The sequence below is a fragment of the Lissotriton helveticus genome, chromosome 6 (assembly GCF_964261635.1).
Source record: "Lissotriton helveticus chromosome 6, aLisHel1.1, whole genome shotgun sequence".
Taxonomy (NCBI): Eukaryota; Metazoa; Chordata; class Amphibia; order Caudata; family Salamandridae; genus Lissotriton; species Lissotriton helveticus.
The window spans coordinates 2088317655-2088343972 of record NC_136067.1 but is presented as its reverse complement, the minus strand read 5'-3'; the positions used below and the strand labels follow the sequence as shown (position 1 = coordinate 2088343972).

Genomic DNA, 26318 nt, shown 5'->3' with positions numbered 1-26318 from the left:
GGACTTCTTCCTGGCACTGGTGGTTCTATTGAGTCTTCTTGTGCACCTAAAAGCAATGGAAGACAGAGGAACATCAGTTCAGTTATACACCCCAAAAAATCGACAAAACACAGAAAAATGAGCACAATCCCATGCCATCCATGATGTTTACATTGAAGACACCCCACAGAAAGACTAGGGACATGCAAGTATGCAACACTCACTACCCCTGGGCATAAGGGATGAAAAGTAGGCAAAATAAGTGCAGGCCTCAGACACTGCCTCTCCTCAAAATGGCCCCCTTACACCCCAAGCACATGTTGCCTGTACCAGCCAGCACTCAAGATGGCCACCACCACCACCCACATGGCCAGTCCACATCAACAGTACACCCCCAAAAAACAGAAAAACAGCCAGAAATCACCACAATCCAATGCCATCCATGATGTTTACATCAAAGAGAGTGAGACAACACCACAGGCACACTCAGTCCATGCACCACCACCACCCCTGGGCAAGCAAAAGGCCACACCAGCAGCCCCCCAAAAACGACAAAAAACAATAAAATAAGCACAATCCCAGCCCATCCATGGCCTCAATTATGTTTAAATTCAAGAAGACACCCCACAGAAAGACTAGGCCCATGCAACACTCACCACCCCTGGGCAAAGGGCCACACCAGCAGGCCCAAAAAAACGACAAAAAACAATAAAATCTGCACAATCCCAGCCCATCCATGGCCTCAATGGTGTTTAAATTCAAGAAGACACCCCACAGAAAGACTAGGCCCATGCAACACTCACCACCCCTGGGCAAAGGGCCACACCAGCAGGCCCAAAAAAACGACAAAAACCAATAAAATCTGCACATTCCCAGTCCATCCATGACCTCAATGGTGTTTAAATTCAAGAAGACACCCCTCAGAAACACTAGGCCCATGCAACACTCACTACCCCTGGGCATAAGGGATGAAAAGTAGGCAAAATAAGTGCAGGCCTCAGACACTGCCTCTCCTCAAAATGGCCCCCTTACACCCCAAGCACATGTTGCCTGTACCAGCCAGCACTCAAGATGGCCACCACCACCACCCACATGGCCAGTCCACATCAACAGTACACCCCCAAAAAACAGAAAAACTGCCAGAAATCACCACAATCCAATGCCATCCATGATGTTTACATCAAAAAGAGTGAGACAACACCACAGGCACACTCAGTCCATGCACCACCACCACCCCTGGGCAAGCAAAAGGCCACACCAGCAGCCCCCCAAAAACGACAAAAAACAATAAAATAAGCACAATCCCAGCCCATCCATGGCCTCAATTATGTTTAAATTCAAGAAGACACCCCACAGAAAGACTAGGCCCATGCAACACTCACCACCCCTGGGCAAAGGGCCACACCAGCAGGCCCAAAAAAACGACAAAAAACAATAAAATCTGCACAATCCCAGCCCATCCATGGCCTCAATGGTGTTTAAATTCAAGAAGACACCCCACAGAAAGACTAGGCCCATGCAACACTCACCACCCCTGGGCAAAGGGCCACACCAGCAGGCCCAAAAAAACGACAAAAAACAATAAAATCTGCACAATCCCAGCCCATCCATGGCCTCAATGGTGTTTAAATTCAAGAAGACACCCCACAGAAAGACTAGGCCCATGCAACACTCACCACCCCTGGGCAAAGGGCCACACCAGCAGGCCCAAAAAAACGACAAAAAACAATAAAATCTGCACAATCCCAGCCCATCCATGGCCTCAATGGTGTTTAAATTCAAGAAGACACCCCTCAGAAACACTAGGCCCATGCAACACTCACTACCCCTGGGCATAAGGGATGAAAAGTAGGCAAAATAAGTGCAGGCCTCAGACACTGCCTCTCCTCAAAATGGCCCCCTTACACCCCAAGCACATGTTGCCTGTACCAGCCAGCACTCAAGATGGCCACCACCACCACCCACATGGCCAGTCCACATCAACAGTACACCCCCAAAAAACAGAAAAACAGCCAGAAATCACCACAATCCAATGCCATCCATGATGTTTACATCAAAGAGAGTGAGACAACACCACAGGCACACTCAGTCCATGCACCACCACCACCCCTGGGCAAGCAAAAGGCCACACCAGCAGCCCCCCAAAAACGACAAAAAACAATAAAATAAGCACAATCCCAGCCCATCCATGGCCTCAATTATGTTTAAATTCAAGAAGACACCCCACAGAAAGACTAGGCCCATGCAACACTCACCACCCCTGGGCAAAGGGCCACACCAGCAGGCCCAAAAAAACGACAAAAAACAATAAAATCTGCACAATCCCAGCCCATCCATGGCCTCAATGGTGTTTAAATTCAAGAAGACACCCCACAGAAAGACTAGGCCCATGCAACACTCACCACCCCTGGGCAAAGGGCCACACCAGCAGGCCCAAAAAAACGACAAAAAACAATAAAATCTGCACAATCCCAGCCCATCCATGGCCTCAATGGTGTTTAAATTCAAGAAGACACCCCTCAGAAACACTAGGCCCATGCAACACTCACTACCCCTGGGCATAAGGGATGAAAAGTAGGCAAAATAAGTGCAGGCCTCAGACACTGCCTCTCCTCAAAATGGCCCCCTTACACCCCAAGCACATGTTGCCTGTACCAGCCAGCACTCAAGATGGCCACCACCACCACCCACATGGCCAGACCACATCAACAGTACACCCCCAAAAAACAGAAAAACAGCCAGAAATCACCACAATCCAATGCCATCCATGATGTTTACATCAAAGAGAGTGAGACAACACCACAGGCACACTCAGTCCATGCACCACCACCACCCCTGGGCAAGCAAAAGGCCACACCAGCAGCCCCCCAAAAACGACAAAAAACAATAAAATAAGCACAATCCCAGCCCATCCATGGCCTCAATTATGTTTAAATTCAAGAAGACACCCCACAGAAAGACTAGGCCCATGCAACACTCACCACCCCTGGGCAAAGGGCCACACCAGCAGGCCCAAAAAAACGACAAAAAACAATAAAATCTGCACAATCCCAGCCCATCCATGGCCTCAATGGTGTTTAAATTCAACAAAACAGTTGTATCATGCACCCATAACCAACCCTGGTCCTACTGGATACTGTGGCTACCCACAATATAATTTATTTAATTTTCTGAAAAAGTTCCAAAATTGTACTTGCAGCAACTGTAATGCCCCAAACAAACTTACTTGTGAAAGTTGATTTCTAATCCAAAAGTGATCCAAAGACAGTCAAAAAGGCCTCAAATCCAAATATCCAGCAGCACCCACAAAAAGTAATCCTTCCAGCTCCAGATCCAAATGAAAGTGACCAGGAGATGGACAAAGCACTGGGAGGAGCCTGCTGGACAGGAACAGGAAGTTGGAGACTGTGGGGCACTTCCTTCCTCCCCCCCCCCCCAAAATGGACTCCTTGCAAAAAAAAAGGCCATGCAAATGTCAACCTGAGGAGTGATTCTGATAAAAATCATAATTTTCTGAAGGTTTATCCTGTTTGCTGGTGATTTTCTTGTGCGAAATTGCAAAATCTCTATTTCGCAAGTGCGAGATTGTTCCTTTCCGCCGCAACTACATGTTCGCAATTGCGAACTCTCGCGAGGTGTGCTGTGCAAGGTGGCAAGCCGCGAGTACGTATTCGCGGGCGACAAACTCCCGCGGGAACACGCAGCAAGATCTAAAATGGCGCGTCACTCGCAAAGAAAAACAACTCGGCAAACGCTAAAATGACGGAAAGTGAACGCCGTGCACCACGCCGCGCGCCGCAACCAAGCAAAAAATCCGCCGCGAGCGGATTCACGGATTTTCGACAAATTCGCGAGCGTTCGCGGATTGCGGATTTGCCGAAAATCCGAAAAATCCGCGAGCGGAGCGGATTTTACGCCCATGTTTGCGCCCCTGCTGGCTCCAATGAGCATGGAAACTCTTCAGGGGCTGGATGCGAATGAAGAGGCCGCAGACTCACCCATTCTTTCATTTTGTTTATTACAGAGGGAGGCGACGGCTGTACTCCGACAGAGCATATGCGGCAGATCTGCGAGGAACTAGGTGGTATCCGCAATGACTGCGGCGTGAATGAAGTGTGCGATGAGGGGATATGCTGCCTCAAAGACGGCTGCGTCTTGCGTTGCATGTCATCAGGTAAGGGGCAATGCAGGGGTCTCCATGGCAACGCCTGGGGGGAGGGGGGCTCACACACTTCCGGCTGCTTTGGGTCCGGCAGGGCCACGGAACTGGCACGAAGCAGGGGGCGGGCCTGATCTTTACCATAAGTGTAAACTGAACCTACATTCAGGCGGGTAGGGCTGCGGGCAGAGGGCGCATCCAGGGCATTGTCAGAGTCCAGCCTGAGCCTCTCTGAGAATAAACCCATCACAACTTCACACGTCACAGGTGACCCAGAGCAGGCCCAGGCGCACCGGACAGACAGACGTCATCCCTGATGCTAAGGGTCGGGAGAAATATCTATATATATCTATATAATAATGAACCTCAATACATGGCATAGCTATGGTTAGGGGCCCCGGTGCAAGAAAAGGTTCCTTCGAACTTCATTAAGATGCAGAAAAGAAGTGCAAGCTTCCTTCACACACAGAACAGGGGCAGCACTGGCTGCAGCAGTGCAAGCTTCCTTCACGCATAGAACAGGGGCAGCACTGGCTGCAGCAGTGCAAGCTTCCTCCACACACGGAACAGAGGCAGCACTGGCTGCAGCAGTGCAAGCTTCCTCCACACACAGAACAGGGGCAGCACTGGCTGCAGGAGTGCAAGCTCCCTCCACACACAGAACAGGGGCAGCACTGGCTGCAGCAGTGCAAGCTTCCTTCACACACGGAACAGGGGCAGCACTGGCTGCAGCAGTGCAAGCTCCCTCCACACACAGAACAGGGACAGCACTGGCTGCAGCAGTGCAAGCTTCCTCCACACACAGAACAGGGACAGCACTGGCTGCAGCAGTGCAAGCTTCCTCCACACACAGAACAGGGGCAGCACTGGCTGCAGCAGTGCAAGCTTCCTTCACTCACAGAACAGGGGCAGCACTGGCTCCAACAGTGCAAGCTTCCTCCACACACGGAACAAGGGGCAGCACTGGCTGCAGCACTGCAAGCTTCCTCAATACATGGAACAGGGGCAGCACTGGCTGCCACAGTGCAAGCTTCCTCCACTCACAGAACAGGGGCAGCACTGGCTGCAGCACTGCAAGCTTCCTTCACACACGGAACATTGGCAGTACTGGCTTCAGCAGTGCAAGCTTCCTTCACTCACAGAACAGGGGCAGCACTGGCTCCAACAGTGCAAGCTTCCTCCACACACGGAACAGGGGCAGCACTAGCTTTAGCAGTGCAAGCTTCCTCCTCTCACAGAACAGGGGCAGCACTGGCTCCAACAGTGCAAGCTTCCTCCACACACGGAACAGGGGCAGCACTGGCTTTAGCAGTGCAAGCTTCCTCCTCTCACAGAACAGGGGCAGCACTGGCTGCAGCAGTGCAAGCTTCCTCCACACATACAACAGGCGACGCACTGGCTGCAGCAGTGCAAGCTTCCTTCACACACAGAACAGCGGCAGCACTGGCTTTAGCAGTGCAAGCTTCCTCCACTCACAAAACAGGGGCAGCACTGGCTGCAGCAGTGCAAGCTTCCTCTACACACGGAACACGCGCAGCACTGGCTGCAGCAGTGCAAGCTTCCTTCACGCATAGAACAGGCAACGCACTGGCTTCAGCAGTGCAAGCTTCCTTCACGCATAGAACAGGCGACGCACTGGCTGCAGCAGTGCAAGCTTCCTTCACACACAGAACAGGGGCAGCACTGGCTGCAGCAGTGCAAGCTTCCTTCACACACAGAACAGGGCCAGCACTGGATGCAGCAGTGCAAGCTTCCTTCACACACAGAACAGGGGCAGCACTGGTTGCAGCAGTGCAAGCTTCCTCCACACACAGAACAGTGGTAGCACTGGCTGCAGCAGTGCAAGCTTCCTTCACACACAGAACAGGGGCAGCACTGGCTGCAGCAGTGCAAACGTCCTTCACACACAGAACAGGTACAGCACTGGCTGCAGCAGTGCAAGCTTCCTTCACACACAGAACAGGGGCAGCACTGGCTGCAGCAGTGCAAGCTTCCTTCACACACAAAACAGGGGCAGCACTGGCTGCAGCAGTGCAAGCTTCCTCCACACTCGGAACAGGAGCAGCACTGGCTTTAGCCAGTCAGCCCTCAGCCTTGTCAGAGAAGGCCGGGAGACGGCACCCCGAGACCCTCCTCAGGAGGTGTTCTGGTACATTCTGACCCTCCGAAAACAGACTCGGAAGTTCCGGGAGCTGGCCGAGGCCAACCTGGAGGCGAGCCAGGAAGAAATGAAGCGCTGGTACGACCAGAATGCCACTCTGGTCGAGTTCCAGCCGGGCCAGCAGGTATGGGTCATGGCCCCAGGAAAACCTTGCGCCCTCCAAGATAAGTAGATGGGGCCCTTCAAGGTGATCGAGCGGAAAAGCCAAGTCAAGTACTTGATGGACGTCCAGTCCCCCCGGAACCCCCTGCGGGTCCTGCACGTGAACCGCCTCAAGCCTCACTTCGTGCGGACGGAGCTGAGTCTACTGTTGGCCACAGATGATGGGGCGGAAGAGGAAACGGAGCCTCTCCCTGACCTCCTGTGCACCAAAGAGAAAGATGGCTCCGTGGACGGAGTGAACCTCTCCTCTTCCCTCACTCTCCAGCAACGCGAAGACTGCCGCCAGCTCTTGGGGCAGTTCTCTGACCTGTTTTCCCTCATCCCCAAGGTCACCGACTGGTGTGTCCACGACGTGGACACCGGAGACAACCAGCCGTTCGCCACCGAGCCAACCGAGTACCCGATCAAGTCCGGTCCTGCATCCAGGCCGAGGTCTCGAAGATGTTGTCCATGGGAGTGGTCGAACCCTCAGACAGCCCCAGGGCCAGCCCAGTGGTGCTGGTCCCGAAAGTCACTGCCCCTGGTCTCGCCCCTGAACTGAGATTCTGCGTGGACTGCCATCACCCGAGCCGACGCTCACCCTATCCCCCGCGCCGATGAGCTCATTGACCATCTCGGGTCTGCTCATTTTCTCAGCACCTTTGACTTGACCTGCGGATACTGGCAAATTGCACTCACAGAGGGAGCCAAGGAGCGGTCCGCCTTCCCAACCCCGGATGGGCACTATCGCTTTCGTGTGATGCCCTTCAGGATGAAAAATGCCCCGGCCACTTTTCAGAGACTGGTAAACAGAGTCCTGGCCGGGTTGGAAGAGTTCAGTGCCGCATATCTGGACGATATCGCGGTTTTCAGTTAGGAATGCAGTGAGCACCTCCAGCACCTCCGGAGGGTGCTGATGGCTCTGCGCCAGGCAGGCCTCACAGTGAAAGCTAGCAAATGCCAGATTGGGCTAGGGTCGGTGGTCTACCTGGGACACCAGGTAGGAAGCGGGCAAATCGCCCCTTTACAGCCTAAGATCGACGCCATATTTACCTGGGAACCACCAACCACCCAAACAGAGGTCCGAGCCTTCCTGGGCCTCACCGGCTACTACCGGAGGTTCATCAGGAGTTACGGCAGCCTCGTAGGTCCCCTCACAGAACTAACGTCCAAAAAGCAGCTCAAGAAGGTGCAGTGGACTCCCGCCTGCCAAGAGGCGTTCAACGCCCTCAAGAAAGCCACGTGTACTGCCCTGTGCTACGGGCCCCTGACTACTCAAAAGAGTTTGTGGTACAGACCGATGCTTCGGAACACGGCATTGGGGCCGAACTATCCCAACTGAATGAGAAAGGTCTAGACCAGTGGTAATCTTCCTTAGCCGGAGGCTACTCCCCAGAGAGCAGAGGTGGAGCATCATCGAACGAGAAGCGTTCGCAGTAGTCTGGGCCCTAAAGAAATTACGGCCCTACTTGTTCGGAACCCATTTCCGAGTCCAGACGGATCATCAACCATTGCGGTGGTTGATGCAGATGAGGGGCGAGAACCCCAAACTACTGCGATGGGCGATCTCCCTCCAGGGGATGGATTTCACTGTAGAGCATCGCCCTGGTACCAACCACGCCAACGCTGACGACCTCTCCAGGTTCTTCCGCCTCAGCGAAGAGAACCCCCAAGAGGATGGGTAGTTCTCCCCGACTTTCAGCTGGGGGGGACTCATGTTAAACCCGGCCTCATGGCGTGGTCCTCCCTGACCTGTAGCAACACCCTTCCGAGCTTTACACCACAACAGACCCCTGAGTAATGTCCCCCAGCCTAGCCGACCCTTCCCTCCATGTTACACACACACGTCCCCGGACTTCCCCGTCTGTGCCTACTTCCCGGCCCCTAAGACGGCCGCCCGATCAGCGCGGCCCAGGCCAAGGGGCGCCACCTTGGCTGGAGGACAGCACGCTCCCCTTGAGTGAGAGAGGGAGGAGCAGTTTCTCTCACACCTCCAACCTCCCCTCGGGAGATGGGTTTCAATCGCCCTCAGGCCACCCTGAGGGCTGGCTCCACACCTGCTGTGTGTCTGGGACCCCTCCCGAACCTGGCATGAATGGATCAAAGGGCCGCGTGGCAGGAAACCCCAACAAGCGGCCCTAAGGTGCTAAGACCCCAGGATACCAGAACTCCGGAGATCAGAGAGGAGTCGTCCTATAACTGGGGATGCTCCAGGACTATCAGGAGATTCGATTCTGGAACGACGAGAGCCCTGCTGACGTGGTCGCAGCTCGCTTGGCAGAGAAGGACTTCTGCTGGAACCACCTGAGCCCTGCTGAGTGACTCGCGGCTCCCCTGACGATCGTACGACCTCCGACATCGTGCTTGAGCCCTGCTGAGTGACTCGCGGCTCCCTGACTCTCCTGGTCCGGCTGGACCCCAAAGATCGCATCATATCCCCCGGCTCGAGGATTGAGAGCTGTGCGCCGGATACGCACCGATATTGACACTGATGCCCTAAGACTGTCCCGCTACCCCTACCCTGACCGAGACTCTTTGAGCCCTTGCTCTATTTGTAACTACCTGAGCCCGGAAGATGCAGAGGAGCTGGGGGTGGGGAGCGCCGTCACGCCCCATGCAAGGAGGTCTAGAGGAGCTCGGGACCCCATCCCGAGCCCCGAAGCAAAGTAGGAGAGCGCTTTCGCGCTCCCCGTGAAGATGCCCCCCCAGTGCAGCGCCAGGAGCCCACCCTGGCCCCCGCCAACGCTGGATGGGGAAGCACCGTCGCACCGCCCCAAAGATGTTCGGGGGCCCGGGATCCCATCCCCGGGCCCGAGTGCTGGCTGGCGAGAGGGGGAGTGCCATTGCACTCCCCCAGGAAGCCGGAGGAGCTGGTGAAGACCCAAGCGTCTGCCCGCCGGAGCAGGCAGACGAGAAGAGGAATAACACTCCCGTGGCTGCACGCGAGGGTGCTAGGCAAACGGGGAGCCGGCAGGGGCAGCCGGGGGTAGGCTCCCTGAGCTGCCCTCCACTGAACGGGCATTTGGGGGTCCCGGGTGGGACCGGGACCCCAATACAGCAAGGAAGTGCAGCAATGGGCCCGGGTGGGACCGGGCCCCCGAAAGTTGGAAAAGGCTGCAGGGATTGGGCTCCCCGAGCCGTTACACTCACCTAGGGCAACGAGGGATGCCACGGCCGGAGGCTCACATCGCGGCTCTACTCAACACAGCGGGAGAGACGCTGCTATAATATTCATTAGAAGGAGCCTGAAGCTCCCCATAATGCCTTGCAAGGAATGGGGAAATCAGCGTTTTTGGTGTGTGGTGGCCCCCAGAGGAGGGGGGTTACCCTCAATTATGAATAAGGTGCTGGGGGAGCTGCTGGAGGAGCGCAGTCTCCCCCCAGCACGAAGAGAAGTCCCTCCCTAAGTCACATGGGGACTTGAAAGGAATAACCCCTCAAGGGCTCAGCCAACATTTAACACCTTCTAGGCAGGAACCTTTGTTCTACAGCTGAGGGTGTATTGAGAAGTGCATTAAGGAGTGAAGGGCTGAGTTGGGGATGTCTGCAGAAGGGCATCCCCTAGCGGTGAAGAGGTGTAATTGCATCAGAAATGCTTTTACTAATGTTATTTCTTTTAGAGGGACTGAAGTTCACGTGTCTAATGTGAAGTACATGATAAAGGTGATGTCATAAGCAAAGTGGGGTTATGTTGCCAGACATTCCTGCTAGGGTGTCTAGCTGTATATAAGTAATCCTGTGATTTCATCTGTGATGCCTTTAGGGGCTGGAATTGCAATGTAGTCTAATGATACACAAATGTGATGAGTACCCTCATTCTAAAGTGATGCTTAAACATGTATTCCTGCTGCTACACTTAGATGAAGAACCCAGATGGCTTGCCCTTAAGATGTAGAGGTGCATACCTCATGGTCAGTAGGAAATGCTCAGTCAGGGTTGTGTGTCACCAAGGCAGGGTTACCTATTTTAAATGCTTGTTGAGATAAAGGGGTGGGTCGCCACTGGGATGGTGTCAGTGTGCAGGGGCCTCGCTCCAGCTTATGTCAACTGTTAGAAAGGCGATCCCAGGGGAGGCAGAAGATGTCTGACTGCCGCCCCGGAACCCACCTTTCCGTATGTAATTGGCCGAGCGCCGTCGTTATATAAAAGAATAAAGGCAAGGTTCCGCAGCAATATGTACAGGGGGATCGAGGGATCCCAACAGTGTCTCAATGTCCAGGGAAGGGGGTAGCGGGACAGTCTTGGTACCAGCTGGTACTAGGAAACCCTGCGCACAGCTCTCAATCCTCGAGCTGGGGGGTGCCGGGAGCCGCAACAGCGTCAGCAGGGCTCGACGGATGGTTCAGCGTAGTCAGGCCGCGACAGCGTCAGCAGGGCCTCCGAAGACGGTTCAGCTTGGTAGAGCCGCGACAGCGTCAGCAGGGCTCGGCGGATGGTTCAGCGTGGTCAGGCCACGACAGCGTCAGCAGGGCCTTCGAAGATGGTTCAGCTTGGTAGAGCCGCGACAGCGTCAGCAGGGCTCGGCGGATGGTTCAGCGTGGTCAGGCCGCGACAGCGTCAGCAGGGCCTCCGAAGATGGTTCAGCTTGGTAGAGCCGCGACAGCGTCAGCAGGGCTCGGCGGATGGTTCAGCGTGGTCAGGCCGCGACAGCGTCAGCAGGGCCTCCAAAGATGGTTCTGCTTGGTAGAGCCGCGACAGCGTCAGCAGGGCTCAGCGGATGGTTCAGCGTGGTCAGGCCGCGACAGCGTCAGCAGGGCCTCCGAAGATGGTTCAGCTTGGTAGAGCCGCGACAGCGTCAGCAGGGCTCAGAGGTTCCAGGTTCCAGAGTTCTTAGCAGGGTCAGCCGTGACGAGGTCAGCAGGGCTTCGATCCCAGATACAACTGATCTCCTGATCCAGGGCTGGCCCAGATATAGGACTGGAGTCCTTTGATGTCCGGACCCTCGCGCCTGGGGGTCAGAGGCACCGGGATGAAGGTGTCCAGACACCCAGCAGGGGGGTGGAGCCAGCACCCAGGGAAGCCAGAGGGCGATCGATACCAGGCGTCCGGGGACGGCTGGAGGGCCATCGAAACTCTTCTCCTCCGGGATCCGTCAAGTGGCCACTTTACCACCTGGGTTGATCTTGGTGCCACAATGTCGGGGCTTTGCTGGGGCCACGGCCGGGGTCGGGCCGAGGCCACGTGCTCGGGACGTGATGGGCCCAAGATGGAGTCGGGCCTGAAATGGTGGCCCGGCGTGGTAGTCGGACCTGCAGAGTTGGGGCGAGCAAGGTTCGCCGGTTTCCAGGGGGGAGAGCCGTGGGTTGCCAGGGGGGCAGCTCTCGTCGAGAGTTCGTTGAGGGTAGTGTCCGGAGGGGCGAGAGCGGGTCGGTGGAGGGCCGATGTCGTCCAGGGTCCGCCATGCGGGAGGGGTCGGACCACGCCACGAGGCCGGGTCCAACACACGTCCCCTCCAGCTGAAGGTGGGGAGAGTCACCCATCTTCTTGGGGATTCTCCTCGTCGAGGCGGAAGAAGCGGGACAGGCCGTCAGCGTTGGCGTGGTCGTTGCCAGGGCGATGTTCCACAGTGAAGTCCATCCCTTGCAGGGAGATGGACCATCGCAGCAGCTTCGGGTTCTCGCCACGCATCTGCATCAGCCACCGCAGGGGCCGTTGGTCGGTCTGGACCCGGAAGTGGGTGCCGAAGAGGTAGGGCCGGAGTTTCTTTAGGGCCCACACGACGGCGAAGGCTTCTCTTTCTATGGTGCTCCATCGTTGTTCTTGAGCCAGCAGCCGCCGGCTGATGAAGGCCACAGGTTGGTCAACCCCCTTCGGGGTTGACTTGTGACAGGACCGCCCCAATGCCGTGCTCCGAGGCGTCGGTTTGAACCACAAACGCTCGGCTGTAGTCGGGGGCCTGGAGCACGGGGGCGGTGCACATGTCCGTCTTTAGAGTCTCGAAGGCCGCTTGGCACTCGGGGGTCCAGTGCACCTTCTGTGGGAGTTTTTTGGAGGTTAGTTCCGTGAGGGGCCCCACAATGCTCCTGTAGTCCTTTATGAAGCGCCGGTAATATCCAGTGAGTCCCAGGAAGGCTCGGACGGCTGTCTGGGTGACCGGGGGCTCCCAGGCCACGATGGCGTCAATTTGGGTTGGAGGGGAGCCACCTGGCCGCTCCCCACCTGGTGCCCCAGATAGGTCACGGACCCTTGGCCTATCTGGCACTTGCTTGCTTTCACTGAGTCCGGCCCGCTGGAGGGCCGTCAGGACCTCCCAGAGGTGTCTCAAGTGTTCATTCCAGTGGAGGCTGTACACCGCAATATCGTCCAGATATGCGGCACTGAACTCTTCTAGCCCCGCCAGCACTCTGTTCACTAGTCTCTGGAAGGTAGCAGGGGCGTTTTTCATGCCGAAGGGCATCACCTTAAACTGGAAGTGGCCATCAGGGGTCGAGAAGGCAGATCGTTCTTGGGCGCCAGGGGTGAGGCCGATCTGCCAATATCCGGCCGTGAGGTCGACGGTGCTGAGGTACCGGGCGGCCCCCAGGCGCTCGATCGGTTCATCGACCAGGGGGATGGGATGGGCGTCGGTCCTGGTGACGGCGTTCAGCCCCCGGTAGTCGACACAAAACCGGAGCTCTGGAGGGGCGCCGGGGGTGGCGGTTTTAGGGACTAGGACAACTGGACTGGCCCAGGGACTGTCTGAAGGCTCGACCACTCCCAGGGCTAACATCATGGCTACTTCGGACTGGATGCAGGCCCGGACTCGGTCGGGCACTCGGTGGGCCCTGTGTCGTACGGGCGGGCTGTCCCCGGTGTCGACATCGTGGACACACCACTGGGTGACCCCAGGAGTGAGCGAAAACAGGTCAGCAAACTGCCCCAACAGCTCTTGGCAGTCCTGGCGCTGTTCGGGGGTCAGGGCGGTGGAGAGGGGAACTCCCTCGACGGAGCCGTCTTTCTCAGAGTACTTCAAGAAGTCGGGCAGGGGCTCGGAGTCGTCTTCGGCCCCATCATCCGTAGCTAGCAGCAGGCTCAGCTCCGTGCGAGCAAAGTGAGGCTTGAGCCGGTTGGCGTGCAGGACCCGGAGGGGGTTCCTGGGGGTCTCCATGTCTACCAGATAGGTGACGGGGCTCTTGCGCTCCACCACTTTGAAGGGCCCCATCCACTTGTCCTGGAGGGCACAGGGTTCGACCGGGGACATGACCCAGACTTGTTGGCCCAGCTCGAACTCGATGGACGAGGCGTTCTGGTCATACAAGCGTTTCATCTCTTCCTGACTGGCCTCCAGATTGGCCTCTGCAAGTTCCCGGAACTTTCTAGTCTGGTTGCGGAGGGTCAGGAGGTACCGGTAGACATCTGGTGGAACATCTCGGACTGTAGTCTCCCAGCCTTCTTTGACCAGGCTGAGGGGACCTCGGACAGGGTGTCCGTATAATAGTTCAAATGGGCTGAACCCCAGGGACTTCTGAGGTACCTCCCGATAGGCAAACAGGAGGCATGGGAGTAGGACGTCCCATTTGCGGCGGAGGGGTTCTTCTAGGCCCTTGATCATCCCCTTGAGTGTTCGGTTAAACCTCTCCACAAGTCCATTCCCTTGAGGGTGATACGGGGTGGCGAACTTATATGTGACCCTGCATTCTTGCCACAGGGACCGCATATATTTTGATATAAAGTTTGTGCCCCGATCACTCACGACCTCTCGGGGGAATCCTACCCGGGAGAAGAGTCCCATTAGTGCTCGGCCCACCACGGGGGCCGTTATGGTCCGGAGAGGGATGGCTTCTGGGTAGTGGGTGGCGTGGTCCACCAGGAAGAGGATGAAGCGGTGTCCTTGTGAGGTGCGGGGGTCCAAGGGCCCCACGATATCGATCCCCACTCGCTCGAAGGGGGTGGTCACTAAGGGAAAGGGTTTGAGCGGGGCCTTGGCTTTTCCCCCGCTCTTCCCGCTAGCTTGACAGGTTGGACAGGTCCTGCAGTGGTTGCTCACATCGCTGCGCATCTTGGGCCAGAAAAAGTGGGTCACCAGGCGGCTGTAAGTTTTGTCCTGCCCCAGGTGCCCGGCGAGGGGTACGTTGTGTGCCAAGTTTAAGAGGAAGTCTCTGAATCGTAGGGGGACCACCAACACTCGGCTGGCCCCCAGCTCAGCAATTTTCTGTTCGCTGTATAGGAGGTCGTGGTCCCAGTAGACCCAGTGGGACCCCGATGTGTCCCCGGCGGCTTGGGTCGCGGCTTGCTGCCGGGTCCCCTCGAGGGAGGGACAGGTCTTTTGTTCCTGCCGGAATTGTTCCGGGATGTCGCTGAGCTCGGTGGGGTCTTCACGGTTGGGCCCTGGTGGCCCGGGCTCAAGGCCGGTTTCTTCATCGATGGCGGGTGGCGCTGGCGCGGGCCATTCCTGTTCTTCAGTCGGGGCGGCCTCCGCCGGTGCCTGGGCCCGAGCTGCCATGGATCGGGTTGTCACACAAACCCACTCGGGTAGTCCCAGCATTCCCAGATGCTCTCTCCGCTCGACTTGGGCCCAGGGAGAACTCTCGAGATCGTTTCCGAGGAGGCAGTCCACGGGGGCGTCGTCCCAGACGGTTACCTTTAGCAGGCCCGACACCCCTCCCCACTCGAAGGGGATGCGGGCCATCTGGCACAGGGTTTCGGAATTGTCAGCGGCCCGCACTGGGCACAATACATTCGGTAGGACCTGTTCGGGGGTCACCAGGTGGCAGCGGACGGCTGTCACACTGGCTCCAGTGTCACGGAGTGCTTCGCTTCGTCGGCCATTAATGTTGACCCACTGACGGTACTTTTGGGTGTTGCTCGGGAGTGGAGCCCGGGGAATCATGTCTCTTTCGCCCAGACAGGCTAGGGCCATGGCGGCTGGCTCCCACTCGGTCTGGTCCTCGTTGTAGGCCTCTTCTTCTTCCTCGCCTCCTTCCCCCAGGGCTGCGGCAGTGATCAGGCGGGTCGGAGGTCCGGGAACGCCGGTGCGCTGGTTCATTGGGCACTGGGGGTCACTGGCGTAGTGACCTGGCCTCTGGCATCTGTGGCAGGTAACGTTCGGGCGGGGCCCTGGTCGTGCTGAGGGGGGCCCTCTCCGGGTCAGGGACGGTGAAGTGTTGTTCTGGGGCGACCCCCGGGGTAGACTCCGGGGCGGCGCCGGCGGGAAGTCTCGGCTCCGGTTCTGGCCTCCTCCGCCGCCTCGCTGGCGGGGGTGCCCTTGCGTGTTCCGTCCGGATTCTCCTATCGGGGTCCGGGGGACCCGGGTGCTCACCCATCGATCGGCCTCGACGGCGAGTTTCCGTGGCTCGGTCAGCTTGCTGTCGAGTAGATGCTGTCTGCGCTCGACAAAGCAGTTGTTGGAGAGGTGCTCCCATACGATGAGGTCGAACAGCTGCTTGTAGGTGGTTACTTTGCTGCCCTTTATCCACCCTTCTAGTGCTCTGCTATAAAAGTTCACGTACTCCACCCAGGTGGTACCGGGGATCTTTTTACAGTCTCGGAATCTTTGTCGGTACATCTCAGGGGTGAGTCCATACCGGGTGAGCAGAGCGTCCTTCAGGTGATCATAGGAGGACATCACGTCGTCGGCCAGGTCCAGAGTGTCTCTTCCTTCGCTGACAAATCTCCCCCAAAGGCCGGCACCCCAATCTTTTCAAGGTATGCGGTGCGCGGCCATGGCTACTTCGTAGGCCTTAAACCACTGCTGGATGTCGTCATTTTTGTAGTACTCTTTGATGACATCCTTGGGAATGTGGACCTTCGTGTCGACAGGAGGCGGGGGGGTTTCGGAGCACCACGTCGCCCGCTTCTTCGCTCTTGGCCTTGATCTCCAGCTCTTTGAGGCCACGCTCGTGCTCGAACGTAAGTTTCTTTTCTTCTAGTTCGCTCTGTCTCCGTCTTTCCTCCAGGTCTCCTTGCAGCCGTAGTTGCTCAAGTGCGATTTTCTTTTCCGCTAGCTGGAGTTCTCCGTCTAGCCAGAGTCGGGTGAGCTCCAACTCGTGGAGCCGGCTTCTCTCTCGTTCTCGGGCCTCTTCGTGGGAGAGGCCCGGATCTTTGTCGGGGTTTCGTTCTTCTACGGGGGCTGCTGAGGACCCCGGGTTCCCGTCTGGGACCGGTTCACCTCCGGTCGGGGGTGGGGTCTCTCGGGCCTCCACCCAGGTTGGCAGCGCTTCTTTAATATCTTCTTTTGTACTTAGTCCGGTGGTAGCGATACCTAAGTTTCTGCAGAACTGTTTGAGTTCTTTATGGGTGTACTCCTCCAATAGTTCCTTCTGGAACTCTGCGGTCGTTCCGGCTTCTTTATCGCTCATGGTTGCTGTGGTCTCTGTTAGTAGTGGGCGAGTTGCTCGCTGTACGATATGCGTCGGCTCAGATCCCGTCGCCTGCCACCAATGTTAGAAAGGCGATCCCAGGGGAGGCAGAAGATACCTGACTGCCGCCCGGGAACCCACCTTTCCGTATGGAATTGGCCGAGTGCCGTCGAGAGGCCTCCTTGGCGAGGCTCCTCTCCTAGGATCGTAACAGCCGAGCAACCACACTACCACAGAGAGACACCACACAAGAGTAGGTTTAAGAGTCTTTATATAAAAGAATAAAGGCAAGGTTCCGCAGCAATATGTACAGGGGGATCGAGGGATCCCAACAGTGTCTCAATGTCCGGGGAAGGGGGTAGCGGGACAGTCTTGGTACCAGCTGGTACTAGGAAACCCTGCGCACAGCTCTCAATCCTCGAGCTGGGGGGTGCCGGGAACCACAACAGCGTCAGCAGGGCTCGACGGATGGTTCAGCGTAGTCAGGCCGCGACAGCGTCAGCAGGGCCTCCGAAGATGGTTCAGCTTGGTAGAGCCGCGACAGCGTCAGCAGGGCTCGGCGGCTGGTTCAGCGTGGTCAGGCCGCGACAGCGTCAGCAGGGCCTTCGAAGATGGTTCAGCTTGGTAGAGCCGCGACAGCGTCAGCAGGGCTCGGCGGATGGTTCAGCGTGGTCAGGCCGCGACAGCGTCAGCAGGGCCTCCGAAGATGGTTCAGCTTGGTAGAGCCGCGACAGCGTCAGCAGGGCTCGCGGATGGTTCAGCGTGGTCAGGCCGCAACAGCGTCAGCAGGGCCTCCGAAGATGGTTCAGCTTGGTAGAGCCGCGACAGCGTCAGCAGGGCTCAGAGGTTCCAAGTTCCAGAGTTCTTAGCAGGGTCAACCGCGACGAGGTCAGCAGGGCTTCGATCCCAGATACAACTGATCTCCTGATCCAGGGCTGGCCCGGATATAGGACAGGAGTCCTTTGATGTCTGGACCCTCGCGCCTGGGGGTCAGAGGGGCCGGGATGAAGGTGTCCAGACACCCAGCAGGGGGGTGGAGCCAGCGCCCAGGGAAGCCGGAGGGCGATCGATACCAGGCGTCCGGGGACGGCTGGAGGGCCATCGAAACTCTTCTCCTCCGGGATCCGTCAAGTGGCCACTTTACCACCTGGGTTGATCTTGGTGCCACGATGTCGGGGCTTCGCTGGGGCCACGGCCGGGGTCGGGCCGAGGCCACGTGCTCGGGACGTGATGGGCCCAAGATGGAGTCGGGCCTGAAATGGTGGCCCGGCGTGGTAGTCGGACCTGCAGAGTTGGGGCGAGCAAGGTTCGCCGGTTTCCAGGGGGGAGAGCCGTGGGTTGCCAGGGGGGCAGCTCTCGTCGAGAGTTCATTGAGGGTAGTGTCCGGAGGGGCGACAGCGGGTCGGTGGAGGGCCGATGTCGTCCAGGGTCCGCCATGCGGGAGGGGTCGGACCACGCCACGAGGCCGGGTCCAACATCAACTAATGGCATTGGGGGCAAGATGATGTGCATACATGGGAGTGGTGGTACTAGACCCCACCCCACCTGTGGGAGGGGTGGAGATGTTATGCAATGTCAAAAAGTAATTCCAATAGCTTATGTATATTTGTAAATTGGTGCATAGTATTGAGTAGTGTGTGTGTTTAATAAATGTACTCTTACTTTTATAAAGCAAAGTACGGACTGGACAATCAATTATTGAGTGTTATTTCTGCGCACCTACAAATGGCGATTACTAGCCCACACCACCTCCCTTGAGGAAGCCTCAGACTACTCTGCAACGCTACTCTCTGAGAGTCAGGCGCCACAATTAGGTGTTTGGTTCCCAGTGAAGGACAAATGTAGTCATGTTATTTGTGCAGGTTCCTCACAGATGCTGCCTCGTCAATAACTTTATTTCAGTTGTTGAGACTATAAAAGTATCACATGCATACAATACCCCAGCAGCAACAGAATTCCCCAGCAACACCTAGCACACGCGTTCAAGACCTACCAGATTCGTATATCACAACCCACGCATTGAATACTTCTTCATTCCGTGACGGCTACCAGCAGGTGTGAGTTCTGGAACATGCCCAAGTGACCTACAAATATGTGGAATGAACTCAGTAAGTCGCCGCAAATTGCACTCTACCGCTGCCATTGGAAGGGGACTCCAACACCCAGAAGGCCCTGACTTCGCACCAGGAGGCGCCGGCGCTGCTGCTGTGCACCCAGGGGGCGTTTAAAACAACTCACAGCACCCGCTTTGCTAGAGCTGCTTTACCGCAAATTGCTCTCTACCGCTGCCACTGAAAGGGGACTCCAACCCCCAGAAGGCCCCGACTTTGCGCCAGGAGGCGCCGACGCTGCTGCTGTGCACCCAGGGAGCGTTTAAAACAACTCGCGGCACCCGCTTCGCAGGACTCTCCTCAGAGACAGGCAGAGGCTGAACTGGGCCACCCCGCTAACTTCAATATTTTCAACGACAGCTATGGGTAAGCGGAAGCAACTCTGCAGCCAGGAGCAGGTGGGGCTAAAAGCAAAACTTCCTAGGAAGTCTGTGTCTATTATTTCATATCTAACTTCGGCGGTAGGAGCCTTAAATAGGGAAATAGCTAATGCAGAAAAAGAACTGGGACTGGGTATGAGTCAAGATCCTGGGGAGGGGAATATTTAAATGAGGTCTCCCCCAGAATACCTGTAACCCTGGAGCCAACCGTGCTGATAAAAAGTCTGGATGTAGCGAGAGGAGAATCAACACATGATGTTGCTCTGTCTTGGGGTACTGATGGTGTGATCGAAGAAAATTTGACAAACTTGAACAGGGCAACAAAAGGGGCGATTATGGGGCCTCTGGGGAAAAAGAGGATCACCAAAACAGTAAATACACGTTAAAGAGGTCCAAAAAAGAGCAATTCTACACATGAGGATGTCGTGGATAAGAACACTCAACTAATATTACGGAAACTGGTGGAGGACATGTTTAGCTCTCGGATAGAATCTATACTTACAAGTATTGCTAAAGATATAATTGATTCATTGAATACTTGTGTGGTGGGTATTGATTATTTTTGGAGGCACTCGAAATTCTCATTAGATACCCCTAATTTAACTACAAAGCCCAGGTCCAAACAGAGTCTACAATACCCCAGGTCCAAAGTGAGTCTAGGTTTCATATGGGTGAGAAACGTCCTGGTACTCAATCTCAATTGCAATCTCTGGATAGGACAAAACCCACCCCCTTGAATAGGACAGGAGTAGTCAAGGGGATCCAAGCGGGGGCAGGAGCTCCAAACAGGACGGTCAGAACCAAGGTATACAAGAGAGGAACACTAGACCGAATAGCTGTAGGCTTAATCTTCCCCCAGAAGCCACTCCTCTGGTAGCTGTTCTTTTAGCTGTACCTCCACTTGGAGACCGTGACAATAAATCCACCCGGGCTTTGCTACAGAAAACTAAATATGGTTTGACCAACAGTGTAAAGGCAATTCCGAGGTTTCATCTTACATTATAATGGTAAGACGTGTGGGATGGGTGGGAAACTGCCCCAAACAGCCTAAAGGTGATTGTATTATTTTTAATTTCGATAAACAGGATATTGCCGGCCGGTTGTTAAGGGACAGTTCTTTGATGGGGAGGGGGGCATCAGGGCTATGCCCCTGGGTTTCTTTAACCCACCAATAATAGGAATAAAAGTATTTGGTAGACCTCTAAGATCCCTTAGTGAGGCATGCCCAATGATGTAATATCAGGAGATTGTCTTTCTCGAAATGAAGAACTAACGACCCATTCTGATAGGCCGAGCTGGAGATAGGTAACAGTCCCATAGTCATTATCCTTGCTGACCGCGTATGAAGGAGATGGTTTAGTTTTAAGAAATAGATTTCTCCCACTGTCCCAGGTAGATGTGAATGACTGACTGGAGGCGTCCCATGAGAGCTCCAACGGAGACAGCTAAAATGGCCAGGTTACAGATGTAGACACAGCCCCTAAATGCAAGATCATCAGCTGGAATACAGCAGGCCTTAGAAATAAAAGATGATTCAAGCTGGCTGGGTTTCTTAAAACAACACAACATAATCAGTCTTCAGGAGATGTGGCATTAGGCGGATCATTTGGCTGGATTGGTATAAATCGTATTGTTCCCCCACATGCTCTGCTCCAGCAGGCAGAGCTAAGGGGGTCCTTCTAATGCTTTTTTCGCTAAATCTGAAAGGGTCCCTTAGGAGGCTGGAGGCGGGTTCCCATAATTGCTTGATAGTAGAACTGTTAACCCTTAACTCCCCCAAAGTATTATTTGTTAATTTTTATAACTCTGTTGTTAATTTTTATAACTCTGTGGAAAGTAATTTTATACATCAACATTTATGTTACGTGAAATGTTTCCTGGAAGGATGTAGGCTGAAGCAAACACATTTTTACCACATTGTACTTATGGGCAATTTTAACATTCATATTTGTGAATTGAACTGTTATGTTGATGAACATTTAGGGCCAGCTCATTCTGCGACACCCCACTTTGAGCACACACAACAGGAAGAAGCCTTGGAGGACCTTCTGGCTGATGTAGATCTTTTTAACCTAGTTTTAATGATTCAATTGATCGGATCCCCACTTTTAAAGCTAGGGAGAGGGACACCGTTATTGACTACATATTAATCCCCCCTCCCCCCACCATGTTAGCTCTGGTAGTGTTTTACAATGCCAGGAGGTCGCCTTTCAGTGACCACAATCCAGTAATTCTAGTGCTAGATAAAGATTGTGGACTTTTGGGAAAAACGGGTGAGAAAGTGGGAGTTAGTTCCGTGGTAACAACCGATCAGGGGAGGAGGCTTAAATGGGCCAAGGAAACTCTGGAACTTTTTTTATCGAATCTCTATGAAAAGGCCAAAGATAACATTGCAATATTTTTTGATAATAGCACTCCAGGGGATGAGGTCCTTAGAGCCTTTGAAGGCATTTGTGGTTAGGGAGCCTCTGATCTGAATAGGACATCCAAACCCAGACAAACTAAGGGTGAAAGGTGGTTTGACAACAACTGCTCACGGGCCCATCGCAATCTGGCTCAAGCCATGAAAAATATACCTCGAGATAAGGAGCAGGTAGGCCTGCTAAGGAAACAGTATAAGACCTATGTGGAAAAATGTGATCAAAGAGGAGGCCTGGAATTCACTCTTATCTGTGGAAGTTCAGTCAGGGCTCTTTTCTTGTTAAAAACTACCCCACTAATTGAGCCATACCTGAGATTAGTTACTAAGCCTTTCCATCACTGGCTTTTAATCAGGTTTCACTTTAATCTAATTCACGACTCGCTGGGTAATCTGCAGGGCTGGTGTAAACCAGAGGACATAGGTCCATGTCCCTGTGATAATTTCTCATCACAGGATACACTGCACTTGATAATGTTCTGTGACTATTACAATGAAATTCTCAGGAGATTTTTAGTTTCTCTATTGAGGGGAAAGGCCTTTTTACAGGTTAGACTGGCATTACTCTATCTCCAACTGCTAAATGATACATGGACATTTTTAATATTGCCAGTTTTCTAGTTGTAGCGGTTTGTCTTAGGAAAAAAAGGTATCCAATGCTAAACATTACACGAAAATGTGTGTTTTATTTTTCTATGAAATTTCTCTTAAATGAGTTTTAAAGTATTGATGTATTTTATAATTGATCCTGTTGTATTAATTCTTCTTTTAACATCGCCCATACATCTTATTGATCATATGATTTTATTATATTGTATATCGTGTACTGTACTTTTATGATTTTATTTAATTGAATAAAGTGATTTCACTGACTGGCTGACTGACAGTACAGGCATAGTAAACAATCAATTTTTTTTTAAAAACAGTCCGTAATAACGTGGATTGTCCTTGGAGTGAAGAATTCCTAAAGCTCTGAGGGAGAGAAAGGGTCCACAAAAGTGCATGTGCATTCGATTTATTTATTTTTTTACATTTTTTATTGCAGAATCAGATACAGTGAGTCCCTTCCTCATTGCAACCATCAGGATTCAAGCAAGCCGGGCCGAAGAAGGCTGTGATGCCAGAAACCGGTCCCCAGAAGCTTGTTTCCTTCCCAGTATAAGAATTGGCTTGGTAGTTTGGTTTGCCCTGTTCCCATCATGCACTGGGACAGGAACAAACTAATTTGCATATAGCCAGATTCTGAGCTGGGATGGTGCAGTGAGCTAAAAAATGGTGATGGATTAAAACCATGATCTCTTGACTTGGTAAGAGTATTCTGCATCATTCAGAAACTCTGTCCATCACCACCCCCCTGTTCCAAAATCAGAATCAGATACAGTATACATTAGTTATCTTCGGGATCTCCTTGTGCAGACTCATTGCTCTCTTATCCCATCCCGGATGCATTGTACACAGCCATTCAGCCCACATCCTGGAGGTTGGGTGGCATCACTCATTCACAAGATGCTCTATTGGCTAGGCTGCCTGCTGTGATCTAAATACAGAGCCATCCGCCCACTGCTTTTCCGCTTTATCGCCCCCTTTCCCCACTATCACTTGACTAGTATTGTTCCTAGGTGCATGTGCATTCGATATAATGTATTAATAACCATCATACAAAAGCAGGAGCCTAGAGTTAGTAAAGTCTGCCTGACCCCCAATTGACGAATAAGGACTTTAAAAGTGCCTGTGCCTAAAGTGCAAAAGGATCTGAAGACTGATTACAAAGATCCAAAATCTGGTTTGGTTCAAACTATCTAAGACAATAATAAGAGCAATAAAAACAATTATAATCAAGACCAGGAAGTGTAGCAGCAAAAGTCTATGCTGTAAGAGTTAACGGCATGACCCATCATGCAGTACTATTCCATGTTTAGTACAAAACAAAATTAATCGATAGCTACTTATATAAAATCATTTAAGAAATATTAAAATACAAAAGGATTACGTCAGTTACATGGTCAATGCGTGTCATCTACTAGTCCACATTTTACCTAGAAATTTTGCAACGTCACAGAGAATTACCATGCTGGAGTCATATTTTAAGACATGCAATACATCACTGTGACAGCGGGTACCTAGCTGTTTGCAGATAGGAGCTATCTGCCTAGATCTCAAATGGTGGTACCTAGGGCATGCCAAAAGTATGTGACCATCATATGCACTCATACACCCATACAGACACTCACACACCGCCACTCACCCATTGAATTACTCACACACTTAGGCATTCATGCAAACAATCAATCACACTCCCATTTACTCACCTATACAGTTATACAAACACCACCTCACTTATTTATACAGATACCAAAACATACTTAGGGGCTATTGTATCAAGCCCTTTTCCCATTCGCAAACGGGCCGATTCTCAGATTAGGCCCGTTTGCGAACGGGAAAAAGGCCTTTTGGGATGTACGATCCCAAAAGGGCATAGCAAATTAGAGAATCGCAAAATTTGCGATTCTCTATTTTGCAATTACATTTAAGGAATCACAAATTGCGAAAGCACCTATGTTGTGTGAATTTGGAATAAGAAATTTGCTTTTTTCAAAGTGCCACACCTACATGCCCTTATGGTATGTATGTGCGCCACATGTGCGCACACACATATTTCAGGGGTGCAACAGGTTGTCCTTTTGACAGCCTGTCACCCTTGAAATTGCATTCTCAATTTGCGATTCTCTCATTGCGAATCGCACATTGAGAATGTCTTCCCATTCATTCCTATGGGGCTCCTAGCCCACAGGAATGAATGGGAAGAAATTCCTTATTTACGAATCTCAATTTGTGATTTGCAAATAAGGAATATGTTGGATTCGCAAAATTTTTAGCAAATCCTACGTCATTGCATTTTGCAATTCTCTAATTGTGATTCCCTAAAAATTGCAATGTTGTTATGTTATGTTATATGGATATTTATTGCGCGCACAGTTACTCGTAAGTATCCCGGCGCGAAGCATAACCACAGAGAAGTCGAGAGCTGAACAGCAGAACATAACAACTTTAATAGGCTACATTAAAAAGATGAGTCTTAAGAAGCTTCTTAAAGCAGCCAAGGTCTCTGGTGTCCCTGAGAGTAAATGGGAGGGAATTCCAGAGGGAAGCGGCTTTAACCGAAAAGGATTGACCGCCCAATCTGGTTCGCCGGAAGCGGGGGACTACCATCCGGCGTTGGGAGGCCGACCTAAGGTGGCGACTTGGGACATGAAAAGTCACTCTTTTCCTGAGATAGGCAGGGCCAGTATCATGAAGGGCTCGATGCGTGAGTACCAGGGCCTTGAATTGAACTCTTTGGGCCACCGGCAGCCAGTGAAGATTGGCTAAATGCGATCTTATGCTATTTCGTCTAGAGATACCCAACAAGAGTCTCGCAGCCGCATTCTGGATAAGCTGCAATTTGTTTACCAGAAAGGAGGGGGAACCCAGATACAAAGCGTTAGCATAATCCAGGCGGGACAGTATGAGGGCTCTAGCGACCGTTTCTTTAGCTGGCTGGGGTAAAAGAGGGAAACATCTACTCAAAGATCTGAGGGTCCCGAAGCAGGCACCCGTCAGACGCTTGAGGACACTGGAATTTGGCCATAATTTTGACGATGAATTACACCATTTTTTGGCATAATTGAACCAGATGTCCGATTTAGAAATGCCTTCAGTATTGACATTCTATATTGATTGTTTGATTACAATGATTACTCCTAGGACTGCAATGTTCTGACATGTTTTCTCTCGCCTGTTTTCATTGTGTTCCATTGTTTGACTTTCTGTGTTGCGAACTATTACCAGAATGGGACACAATGCCAACACCCTGTTTATACAATACAGATGCATTATACACAATGGATAGATGACTATGTATATTATGTCTTTCTTAATGAGATTATGTTTTGATATAACCCTGTTCTTCCCTCCTGTACCCCCACAATTTAGCTATTCAATGAGCTGTGTCCAGTTGGTTTGCTATTCCGTTCTGTCTCTCTTTGTTGCACATTTATATTATGTTTTCCTCTAAAGTATTTTGGCACACACCCTTTATTTTGCAGATTCGCTTTATAGCTTTTGCCTCCCTATATTATATATTCCTTTCGTGAGTATATCTTATTTACTACCGTATAGACCGCTTTAGTTTCCTCCAGACCTGACTCTGAATGATACTCGTGCTATTGAGGACCCTTCTTACTTTATTTATACAATATATGCCCATATACTGCTTTAAGATGGCCGCCGCGTAGTAGATGGATTACGACCTTACCTTCATGGCCGCCATGTTTTCTGACTTTTACACAAGTTTTGCTGCGCTCACACGCATTCTGGCACTCTGTATAATTCGGCAATGTCTTGTAGGATAATTTATATATTTGTACAGACAGATTTATGTCGTCTCGGTTTAATGGACGGTTCCAGTTACTAGCATATTTTAAAGTAGTGGCTCTTAGACGCATGGACCTAGCATTCATGCTGCTCTAAGATGGCCGCCCCATAGTAGATAGATCATGACCTTTCCAGTATGGCCGCGACGTTTTTTCACGCTGACGCACGCTTAACTGCGCTCACATACATATTGGTACGTTGTACTAATCGGCAATTTTTTCGCAGTATAATCCTTCTTATATTGCTTCATTCTTTATATATACAGTTTTGGCTAATAC

At 52.8% G+C, this 26318-nt stretch overlaps 1 long non-coding RNA gene across 3 annotated transcripts in view; it reads left to right on the top strand.

Annotated features, from left to right (window-relative positions):
- LOC144762056 (uncharacterized) overlaps positions 1 to 26318 on the top strand; it is a 100114-nt gene that overhangs the window by 31447 nt on the left and 42349 nt on the right. For all 3 annotated transcript variants that reach the window (XR_013596032.1, XR_013596031.1, XR_013596030.1), the window contains exon 2: positions 4004 to 4153. This is a non-coding gene — a long non-coding RNA (uncharacterized LOC144762056). The remainder of the gene's footprint in view (positions 1 to 4003; positions 4154 to 26318) is intronic.